General features: G+C 35.8%; 1 long non-coding RNA gene across 12 annotated transcripts in view; it reads left to right on the top strand.

The window, feature by feature from the left end:
* The window catches only part of LOC118533483 (uncharacterized), a 595,288-nt gene that overhangs the window by 191,082 nt on the left and 391,573 nt on the right, over window positions 1–12,633 (top strand). The window lies entirely within an intron of this gene.

The raw sequence follows: 12,633 nt of genomic DNA, 5'->3' as shown, positions 1-12,633 counted from the left end.
AGTTCTTACATAAATTTCTTCCATTTGTTTTTTTAAATTAAAGTCTCTTTGTTCTCAGTTTGAAAAGGGTTTTCCTTTCTTTTTTTTTGTTGGTCAACCCCTCTGTGTTTCTGCGGTGTTGAGCCACCAGTCTGACTCCAGTAGCACAGTCACACATGTGATGAGATGAGGGACAGACATGGGAGCAGATTGTCCCAGGCGGCTACTTTTCTGCTGACTTGGACACAATCCTAGGGGAAAAAATTATTTAAAATAAGTTCCTCTCTTTAAATTTTTAAAGTTTCTGGGACAGCAGGCAGGGACTTGGCAATGTGCTGGTAATGTGTTTTAGCCAGGATGGTCTTCAGAAATATGCTTGAGAATTATTAACTTGTCTGGGCATAATTTAGCAGTATTTACTGTCTGTTCCTCTGAGTCATTGCACAATCTGTACTGTCCCTGGGATATTTAGACCTTCCTGGCCTGGTCTATTTTGTCATGTAATGATATATAAAGATACAACCATTCTTAAAGTGCAAGCTTGTACCCTGTCGGAGTGTGACCTCTTTAAGTTAATTTTTATGCATCAAAGCTATTTGACATTTACCCAAACAAATTCAAGTCTCTTGGAGAGTTTTTTTTTTTTTTTCTTTTTAATGACAAAACCACCGTTGATCTGACAGCTTGCTCTCCTGGGAAGAGATATTGTGGGTAGCTTTAAAGCCTTAATGCTTCCAAAGTCCTTTTCTACCACCAGTCCCAAAGCAGCGTGTCTGGAGCCGGGGCAATGCAGCTTGCCACGGTGGCAGCTGGGAGTTTGACAGTGTTATGAAGAATTGCAACTGTTGATCAGTGAATTGTTACAGTGTTGATGACAGCGTTGCAAATTAATTCTGAAATTAACTGAGGGGACATGAAGAGGTCCCACTGCTTATCTGAGAGAAGGAGGGCAGGGTAAAAATTACCAGTGGAGCTGAGTGAGGAACACATTCAGAAAATCGTGCCTAGTAATCAAGGTGGCTAGTGCAATTTCCATAGTCTTTGGGAGAGGCATTTGCCTAAGGAAAATTGGTGCCTGAAAGATACATGTAAAAGAGTTATGACTGAATGTTTTCAGTACTTTGTTATTTTAGAAATGATTTATTGAACTCATTGCATCTTAGAAAGGAAGAATTAATAGGTTGCTATTTTCCTTCTGTTTCAAAATTAACCCAATATTTTACAAAATTGAAATACTTTTTCAGAGTTTCTTCTATTTGTCCTGCCTTCCTTCACAGTTCTGTCATAGGGTTTTTTGTTTTTTTTTTTTTTCTTTTCTTCTTCTTTTTTTTTTTAATGAGAGTACCTTCTAGTGCTCAGTGTTATTTTGGCTATGTGTGCAGAATGCCGTGTACCTTAAACCAGAGGTATCCTTCACCAGTTTGTAGTAGCCATTAACATATGCTTTTCCCAAGGTTTCGTGTACTTATTCTGAGCATGTGCCTTTTACAATGCAGAACACAAGAGACTTGTTTTGTAAGATTAATGAAGGTCACCAAAATTCTCAAAAGTATTCTGATAATTAAGGCTTTGTTTATCAAAAACAAGTTATATTAAGAGCAAAAAGATTCATGGTAATTATTCATAATCTTAACAATTCAAGTGTAGCCACCTCATTTGTGCATTTAATTCTTCTTGTTAATGTTTTGCATAAATCTGCATAATTACTTGAGTTGCCTGTTGTAATTTTGACAGCTACTCAGTTCATGTGCACTAAAGTATATCAAAAGCTTGATGTGCTGAATATTTATAATTTTACGTATGTTCTTGGGATAATATTTTTTCAACAATATTTTTAGTTTTTATAAAATTGACACGGTATACTTGGAAACTTTGCCAAATGTGGCTCTCTAAAACAGAGAACTCGTGAAGGAAATAGACTAACATTTAAAGGTATAGAACCCAACCAGTACAAATTTTTTCAGTAATCCAGATGAATTATGCCTGTCATGAACTATTTCTCTCTCTTGATTTCTCTCTGTCTCTCTCTTACACACACGTACACACAAACACCATACAAAAACCTCATATTATGTTTTTTATGGAAGCCTTTTAAAATTACAGAAGCCAGATTTTTCTTTCCCTTCCTCCCTCTCTCTCCTTCCTTCTTTCCTTCCTTCCTTCCTTCCTTCCTTTTCTTTCTGTAATTATTTTGTAAGAATGAGAATAGCCAGATGCTTGACTGTTATTCTTCCCTTCTGGATAATAGTAACAGTATAATAAATAAATACACCCAAGAACAACCCCTAAGCAGGTGTAAACTTGCATTGTCACCTGAATTCTGTATGGGGCAGGGAGGAAGCCAGGATCCATTTCATTATGAAGTTATTAAAATGAAGGGAAATGTTTGACACAATGTGTGTTTCTTATTTCTTAGTAGGAGGATTTTTCAGGTAATATGAGATGTCCGAGAAGTAGCCAGTTTTAATCAATGCAGTCACAGAGAAATAATAGCAGTAAAAGAAATCCGTCAATAAAGTGATATTATGCTTCTTCCAAACTCCTGGTGGGGAAAAGATTTTATGGATTGAGAAAATTCTAACCTCTCCCAGATAAATGAAAGCAGAAATGATTTCAGAGTGATAGCAGATGTTGCAGTTGTTTGTAAATATCCCTGTGCTTGTGAAATATTGAGGCATTTCAAGCCTAGATCTTAGAGGAAATTTTATTGTTTTTGCTCAGATATACTTGGGGGAGTTTCATCAGTCAGTTGAAGTTGTATAATTGATTGTGCTGATATCAGAATTGAAGTAAGATATTAAAACAAGGTAAACTTGAAATTCTTGTCACTGGCATTCTCACAGTTGATTTTAAAATATCTCTGAGGTTCTGTTTTGCATGAAAACATTGTAGTTTCTTCAGATTGCCTGAATTTAAGACTAATTCTTTGGTTTAAAAAATATTGAAGGGGCTGAGTCTTTCATGATGCATAGTATAATATCTGCAAACACTATTAAATAGATGACATTCCTTGGAAATAAATTTAATAATTTACTCAATGTTCATAAATAATGTTATTCTAAGAGTTGATATACACTATCCATTAGCTATACATTGGGATTTTGACTCATAACACTTTTTCCAAAAGTGACATAAATTTATTAGCTTTCCAGTATTAAGCAACATCCAGTATTTTTGAGTCATTATAATAACTTAAATGAAGAAGCCAAAGAATGCAAATGGTTGCCTAAGAGAACAAAGATCTTGTTAGAACTCAGCTCCTGTGAGATGGACATGAGTTCTAGAAGCTTCCCGCATGCGGATAAACTGCCCCAAGTAATCCATTAACAGAGTTGTTGTTGTTGTTATTTAAATGCTTCTCAGTGCATTGAAAATCTCATTCAATTTTAAAGAATACTGGGAAGGTGGGGGGAGGCTATTGAATAATACATACTTCTGTGGGGTTATTTTGCAAAAAAGGGATTCTTAAAATGACCAAGTATCAGAGAAATTTGTCTAGAGTCTTTTTCTGTGCATAGGTGTTTCTGTGTATTTGTGATGTGTATGTGTGTATCTATGCAAGTTGTGCACACACATACACACACAGGAAATTGATTAAAGTTGCAAGTGCAGTCCTGTGCTTGTATTTTTCATGTTAATGAGTACTCAGATGTAAGTGAAAAATTAAAAGGTGGTTATATTTAGCTATAGCTGTACACTCAATGTATGTTGCACACAGTAGGAAATGAACGTAAAGCCAGTGAAAAAGCCTCAGCATTGCAGCTATATGCATTAATTAAAAGAAGTTTGTTAAACTAAATTTGAAAAAAAACTTCTTTAATTGTGTTTACCCAAAAGCCTTTTCTTCCTAATTTAAATAGCATAAACATCTGGACTAAAGCAATATTAGAATCATGGCAGTAGTCAAGCAAATCTTGTGGAAAATAATGAAATTAGATCCCTGGTGTTGTGACAGAGTAAGGGCAGGATACATCAGTTCGATGTTAATAAAATTTCCATGAATGACTGAATACAATTAAGAAATTGTCAGTTGCGGCAATGAACTTTTGTAGCTCATAGATGTTTGCATCATTTGATTATGCTGGCAATTTAAAATTGTTTGTTAGTGTCTGTGTTGGGATATTAATTATGACCTTTATTACAGCCCACAATTAAACTAGTCATATAGCAACAAGCACACGGTGTTGCGATACTAAAGGGTCTGAACTATTTAGAGAGGGGTCTGCTGTGTTCGGGCCACCAGTGCCCTTTCAAACTGGAAATGATTTTTAAAAGATTCAGTAGCTAAGAAACTGCAACAACTGGAATGAGTAAGCCCTTTAATACAAGAATTTCTTTTTAATAGTGTTTTAACAGTTTTAATTGCTAACAACATCTGTAAAATTGGAAAAAAGCATTTTTAACTGTGACTCCAAGATAAGCTTTCCCAGTTTCAGGAGGAGAAAACAATTATTCATTGGTTAATTAGCTGTAAACAACTTTTAAAAGACACATCCATTATATATGTAATTATTTGAAAAAAGGCTTTAATGTTATTTGTACTAATGCATAATTATTAGTGCTTGCTAAAAGGATTAACAGTACTTAGATGACCACTATTATTGAGGAGTATCACAGTGAAGAAATGAGATTAGCATCAGGAAGGGATGTATTATGATAAATCAGATAGGGATTTTTGTGTTGTTTGGTTTTTTTCTTTTTGGCACCCTTTGGTAGAGGTAATGTGGAATCATATTACATTTTCAGAAACAATGTGTTTCAAACTCGAGGAATGGTAGTTTTTCATCTTTATTTTTATGACACATAAAGAAAATACCTCACCAGACAATATATTCCTAGGGTTACATTCCTGCTATGATTTATTTATTTATTTTTAACTCTGAGTGCTCTTTTTCAAAAAATCAACAGTAAATTATATTTTAAAACTGTGGTTATTAAAAAACAAAGTAGTTACCGATAAAACCATCAGCTATTCAGAGTCATTTGTGCTCATGGCAGCTTTTGTATCATATTTATTAGATCATGTTCCTTGTTCCCTGTGGCATGTTTGATAATTCACAACCATTGGTAGAAACCAAGCACAATAAAAACAAACTATTTCTGCCTAATATTTGGATTTCAGTTGATGAAGTTCATTGTTGACTTGCTTCTAGTGTTCAGTGATTCTGGTTGAAAAAGAATAACTTGGACATTCCAAAGTCAAAGAGTTTGGGTATTGGCGTTTCCCCCTCTCTTTTGCTTACCTTGCTTTTTCATTACCTTTTATGGTTACCTGAAGCCATTGTTAAAAAGACTCAAAGTTGTGCGTTTCATTTTGCAGTGATGTTGATAAAGATATTGCATAGCCTGGGGGCAAACCCAGGGCTTTTGTACTTGTTGCTACTGTATATTATAATTAACTCAGCTTAGGTGGTCCAAAGGCTTGGCTTGGGCTTTCTTACCACAGATGTCTGGATTTAATTCCACTCAAGAGCCCTCCATTTTAGAAAGAACTGAAGTTCTGGGGCTTTGGTTTCAGGATTTGCAAACCTAAATTTCCCAGGATGACAGTTAAAATCTCAGTGGTGGTGACATCTTTATCTCTCCTTAAGACAGAGAAGCTAAATATTACATGGGGGAAGGCCACTGTGAGATGAGACCTTGCCTAAAGCACTGGGTAGACAGGAAAACTCTTGCATATCTCTCAATAATATAGTCTTTGCTCCAAAATCCTTGACCAAGTTTTCTATTCTGAACTGAAAATGTGAGTTAGTGTCCTTGTGAGTCACTTCAGCATCTATTGGAAAGCAATGATATTTTGAGTTTAAAATTTTTATAGCATTCGTCCTGAGCTTGCTATCTCTAAGCAAGAGAGTTTTTTGTCTTAGGTGATAAGGAGCAAACCTGTTTGGGCTGTCACATTGGCAAAAGGATCTAAGCCAGATTCTCTCATGGATTGAGAGACCTTGCCTGTGACATTATTCTGTGGCCATTTAAATTTGAGTGTACTTGACTGCTGATTAATCTGCTAGGTTATTAGAGTCCCCCTCTTAATTTCTCCCCTACCACCATTATGCATTCTTTTTTTTTTTTAAAGATTTTATTTATTTATTTGAGAGAGAGACAGACAGAGATAGTGAGAAGAGAGCATGAGCAGGGAGGAGAGAGAGAAGCAGGCTCCCGCTGAGCAGGGAGCCCGATGTGGGACTTGATCCCAGGACCCTGGGATCATGACCTGAGCCGAAGGCAGACGCTTAACCGACTGAGCCACCCAGGTGCCCCGTCCATCGTGCATTCTAAATATTTGCAGGAGGGGGAGATGGCAGGAAAATTCACCTACAGAACCTATACATTTATTGTTTTTTTTTTTTTTTTAATTCCAAATTCAAACACAGTCCAGGGCCTTTGGCATGGAGGGCATTCTAAATGGATACTGTAGCACTGTTATTTTCATTCGTTTACAGGGAAATTATTACATTTTTAGGAATTTGTGAATTTAAGCATAGATGATTACTTTGAAAACGTTGGGGTTTTACAAGTGAGAAGCCTTGTTGCTCAGTTTACTAATTTATTTTGTGATCTGTGACTAAACTGAGTAAAAATGCAAATAGTACAAGGCCCTTTCTATTTTATCACCAGATCAGTTTACTGATGGGAGGATCAGAGTCACTAAACACTCCAACACTCTCGTGATTCCTAAGTAGTTGGGTATTAAAAGCAGCTAACGCGAGGACTATGGGAAGATTGCGGCGCTTCACACAGGGAGGTTTAAATGAAATCTAGTTATTTATTTTAGGTTTAAAATGAAGAGTCTCCAGCTCAGTTTTATTGGCCATTGTGACAGCACAAACAGGTCTGTTTCCCATCACACACGACAATAAACTGCATTGCTGTGGGGTGGCAAACTCATGTAAAAAGGGAAGCATTTGGCAAAGGCTGAATGAATAATGCTGCAAGCTTAAAGGGACCCTGTTAAATGCCTTTGTATGTTATTTGCATACAACTTCTGGTTTTAAAAACTGAAAATCACGTTTTTGATTCTTTTTCTTCTTTTGTATTTTGTACGGTTCAAAGAAGTTTCTTTTTATATTTATGACATTAAAAATAATTCACGAAGATGTATTTCTTTCATATGTACATATTAGTATTTTCAGTGAAGCCAGGTCATCAAGGGAACATTGATGAGGGAAACCTATTACGATATGCATTGTTATATATGTTTATATATATTGTCACATATGTTTATGTATGTTATATATGTTTAAATGAAATTCTACTTTGATTTAATCAGTCTTTCACATGGGATTTATTCTAAAAATCCAGTAGAGGGAGTGTGAAATTCCCAGTGGCTGTACATAGATTGCAGATGCCTTTAAGCAGAAATTATGGGAAATAAGTACCCAATGTATAGGGATCAGCAGCTTAGATTCATCATGTCATCAACACTTCATAATATGAAAATATCCGATGTGGCATAAAAGTTGATTTGTTTAACACTGTCTCTTTCAAACGTCTCTTCTTTAAAAATTATTTAATTAGACTAAGTGATGTAGCTCATTTGTGAAATAGGTCAGGGACTGAGTTGCAGGAAGTCCATAAATGCAGGTCTGTAGTCCCTTACCCAAAGCCTCTGGGGCAGATGTATTTTTGCATTTCGAAATTTTCTATTTTAGAAAGGTAATATGGTGCATGTACCGCAGATTATGCAATACCTCCAGCTGGGTCTGGGGCAGCACCCTATAATCAAACACATTCATATTTCTGCATTGCAATGTATGAATATTCACACTGAGTGGGATGAATAAAGACTGGAAATAATCTCCTTGAAATTAGTTCAGGTCTGGTTTTGCTGCCATATGAGTTATGAAAAACCTTTCAGAGCTTTTTGTTTTCAGAGTTGCAGATGGGAGATTGTAGACCAGTATTTCTATACTCACTCAAACATTCCAGTTATTTTTGGGTGTCATAGTTTTAATTTTTATTTCAGTTGGGTCATAATATATTGCTGTAATCAAACAAGCAAACTGTGACAAATATAAGAAGAACCTTACTGGGAGACCCAGTGTTTTGTTTTGTTTTTAATAAAAAGTCAACAAATATTTATTAATTAACAAATGTGAGCCAAGCACTGTGCTAGATGCCCAGGGGGGTGCTAGAGTAGTAGAAGCATGGTCTCTGTCCCTGTAGAATTTATAATGACTTTAGGCATATGAGACTTTCTCTGTCTCTTTTCCTCTCATACACACACACATACACACACACAGAATAATATCAAGGAGTATATCCATATCTATATATGTATATCTGTAGATAGATATATACACTAAACTGGGCATTCCAAAAAATACATGCTTTAAGTTTGCAAGGCAAAGAGGTTTAACGTCACCTGCCAAATCCTATTGATTGGCAGTGGCTGCTTCTGGTGCTATATTGAGGCTTCTGAGATAAGTCTGAGATTAGTTGCAAGAGCCTCCTTATTGATTATCAATGTATGCCATGGTGATAGGAGAGTGGAGTGACAACAGACAGGCCACATGTTTGCCATCCTTTCATATCTAAGTGGTCAAAGTCCAAGATTTTTCTTAAGAGGGATGTTTTGTTGTTGCTGATGTTGTACAATTGTTGTTACTGTTGTTGTTACTATTATTTTTTTAATCATTCCATGTCAATTTTAAAAAGTCCCAAGAGAGTTAGTTATTTTCAAAAGTTTAAGAGCATAATCATGGAATTACGTGGTTATAACTTGATGATCCCTTAAATAAATAGATCTTTTTTTTGGTGCAGAACTCTGATGTGGTAAATTTACATGAGTATGGAACAGTAAAATTTGATGTAACAAATCAGATTTATAACCACATTGATTAGTAGTTGAGAATCTCTTCAGTTTAACTTTTTTGTCGATTTTTTTCATTTTTTTTTGTTTTAATATGAGTTATAAAGACGTACTACAGCTAATTAAATGTGAACCTCTCTTCCAAGAAACAGTAATGCATTTTGGGTCTGTCACCCTAAGTATTACCTTCTTTTGTTTCTTTTTCTTTTTCCCTTGTTATTTCAAGAGCCGGTTTGCATTTGGTGTATTCAAATAGGAAGCCTTTATAATCTTGTTGCTAAGACTGTTTGGCTTCTGAGTCCACCCCTGAAACGTTTAATTGTGATGAGCACAGAATGTTGGAAAAGACAATATACATACATACGTGTGTATGTATGTATGGTGTGTGTGTATAAATGTGGCAAACATTTATTAATGGCAAGGATGTAACACTCCATGTGACTTTCCTCTGTCTCCCTTACCCCAAGCATTCTCATATGACCTAATCACAGAAAAACGTGTCAGATTTTCCTAGCTCTGGAGTTTGACCTCTTCCCATAAGAATTGGATTTTGACATATGCTTTCTCCATTTCTGACTGTAATATCTTGAGATCTTATTTGAGAGATTTTTTTCTCTTGAAGTTTTATTCCCAGGTTTGGAAGGAAAAAGATTCTTTTAGTCTTGTAAATTATTTCATATTTTGTAGGTCCATGGTAAATTGTATGGTGATATAATTTTATATCATTAACAAATACTGAGCTGAATATTTTTAAATGAATTCTGAAAAGTTCAAAGTTCCCTGCTGCTTGTGTGAAAGGTTAGGCCATCACATTTAAAACAAGACAAAATGGAATAATAGAGGAGCCAGAGGCATCTTTTATTTCTATATCTTTGGGAAACAGCAGCAGGGATCAAACAGTTTAGCTACGACAGTGCCCTCCTAACCTGCTGTGTACCTCTTTGGGCATGAGAATGGACAATCCAAGGGACCAAAAATGTGCTCATCCAGAGTCTTTTGAACATCAAACTGGGCAATCATATGTGTACCCAGGGGAAGCTGATTCATGGCTGGCCACAGAATGGCAATGCAGGCAACCAAATGAAATGGATTATAAAATTTGATTGGTATAACAAATCGAAGTTAAAATGTCCCTAGTGCATTTAATACTGAACTGGGAAATTGTGATCAGAGAGTGTGGAATTATACATGATTTTTGCCAAAAAATAGAATATTGGGCTCATATACAAAAGACTTTTAGAAGAACTAGAAAAATAAAACTACCAATTTTTACCAGATATCAACAAATAGACTTTATAATCAATGTAATACAGGTTTATTTTGAAAGTATTAAGTATATAATATTCTCAAATTCATCCTACCTCAATTGGTGACTGATAGGTATATATAAAGAAAATAATAAACAACTATGTTATTTTAAAAATAGTGAATAAAAACCCATCTTAAGTTCTTCCAGCTTTGAGTCTATTTTGAAATTCATACAAAAATTACATTGGACAATTTTAAACATACACAAATACAAGTAAAGTACCACTTCTCTAAGATAAACAGAAGGATTATAATTGACTATATAGTCAAAAAAATAAATGAAGTAGAACAGAGATCTGGAGCTAAGTATTTAACTTGGTTTAAGCTATGTATGTGTGTGTTTTTCTTTTGCTAGAACCCTGTAGTATCTAAAATGGCTCACGAATCTCAAATGATACAATCTGAACAGAGGAATCTGTTAATGCATAGAATATTAATATTTTTTCATTATATTGAGGTACAGATGGTTTTAATGAGTGTATTGACTGTTACACACACATTTGATGATATCATGTCCACACTTTCACTATGTTTTTCGTGTGTGGGTATCAAATTAGAACATTCTTTATATCTATTCACACATCTGAATGTGTCCAAAGTCCATTAGTAGCTCTGTTTGTGTATCAGCATCTCCGCAGTGCCTGCGGCAGCCGTGAGGATACACCTGCAACTACAGGGAGTGCAGCTGACCGGGGCCCCAGCTTTAATGCTCTGCAGTCCACTTCTGAGTTTGCTCCAAGGCCATGCCTCTCACATGGCTCACGCTATCACTGAGCTTGGGTGACGTACTCAGTCAGGCCAGTTTCTGGGACGTTTGGATCTCCTTTGACAGCTGACTTTGGCACAAGGACTCCCCATGGCTTACTGAACCTTCCTAACAGGGCAGTCTAGGAAGCTTCTATCCAGCCCCTCTTCCCTCATGTTCAAACTGCATCATGGTCTAAGGGCTCTCCTTGCCTCTCCTAAAATCCCATTTTGGCATCTGCTTCTCAGATGACCCAGACTAACACAGTGCTTTAGTTTATTTTTATTCTTTTGGGATTTTAATTATTTGTCAACCTTATTTCAATCAGTTTTAACAGTCTATAAGCATTGAGGTGCTCAATAAATGTTTTAATGAATTCATGAATGAATGGACAGCTTTTTGAGCAACATTTATAGATCGTGAAATTCAAATATGATGTGGTTTTTGTCAGCTCTATACTCCCAGTTTTACTCAATCTCTGTCCTTAAAATGTTTTGACACTTTTAAGATTAAGATTTTAATGATTTTCAAACTTGAATACTGCTTGTGACTCACCCGGGGTAGGGCCATATCATTATATTTTGGTTGTTGACTGACTTTCCATTACAACCAACACTTATTTCTGAAACACCTGTAATTACTATTGGCTGGGAGAAGTGGGGGATAACAGAGATATATAAACATAGTGTTTGTCCTCAAGATGCTTACTATCTCAGTTGACTGAAGACAAAATTTGTAAACAGCTAACACTTATTAGCAATTAGGCAGACTAACGATGTGTGAAATTTGAGACAAGAGCTTTTTTCACATATAGCGAAGAGTACTCGCAGATGAATAGTTCACTTGCATGCAGAGTCTATATGGCTGGGTTTTCTCAATAAAATGAAACTCGGGCGCCTGGGTGGCTCAGTTGGTTAAGCGACTGCCTTCGGCTCAGGTCATGATCCTGGAGTCCCTGGATCGAGTCCCGCATCGGGCTCCCTGCTCGGCAGGAAGCCTGCTTCTCCCTATGACCCTCACCGCTCTCATGTGCTCTCTCTCTCTCTCTCATTCTCTCTGTCTCAAATAAATAAATAAAATCTTAAAAAAAAAAAAAAAAAAAAAAAAAAAAAAAAGAAACTCGACTACTTGTTTACTTAGTTTCCCAGCCTTGTGAATTTCTAGTTAGCAATGTAGAATACTTGTGCCCTGATTAGAAAGTGCAGCCCATCATTGGCTGTCTATTCTTTCTATTCAAAGTATTGTCTGTATACTAGCAGTATTAACAACATTACCTTGGGGCTTATTACAAATGGAAAATCTCAGAGCTAAACCCAGAACTACTCAATCAGAATTTTTGTCTTTAACGGTGACTCACATGCACATTAAAGTTTGAAAAGCAGTGTCTTGGAGTCTGATGCGTAGACTCTTGACTGTTATGTTTCTATGATGACACTTATATTATGGCAATACAGGATTACCAGGAATCTCACATTGAATTGCAAGAGTCCCAGCTAAGTGTTGGATCACAAACCTGATGGACTTCTTCATTAACTCTTTAAAAATATAGTTATTTACTTTGTATCACCTGCATTGTTACCAAAAAAATTTAACGCGGCTTATAAAATATCTGTAATACAATACTTTAAAGGTAATAATAATAAAGAAACCAAACATAATAATGATATGTTGGAAATAAAGGTGAAGAAAAAATACGAATAAGAAACAGAAGCCAAAGGAGAGGAGGGTACACAAAATCCATGCAGAGAGATCTAGTAGCTGTGGTCTTCTTTTGCAATAAAGAGATTGT

Source organism: Halichoerus grypus, chromosome 10 (assembly GCF_964656455.1).
Source record: "Halichoerus grypus chromosome 10, mHalGry1.hap1.1, whole genome shotgun sequence".
Lineage (NCBI taxonomy): Eukaryota > Metazoa > Chordata > Mammalia > Carnivora > Phocidae > Halichoerus > Halichoerus grypus.
The sequence above is the reverse complement of the archived record's forward strand: the minus strand, read 5'-3'. Positions and strand labels throughout refer to the sequence as shown.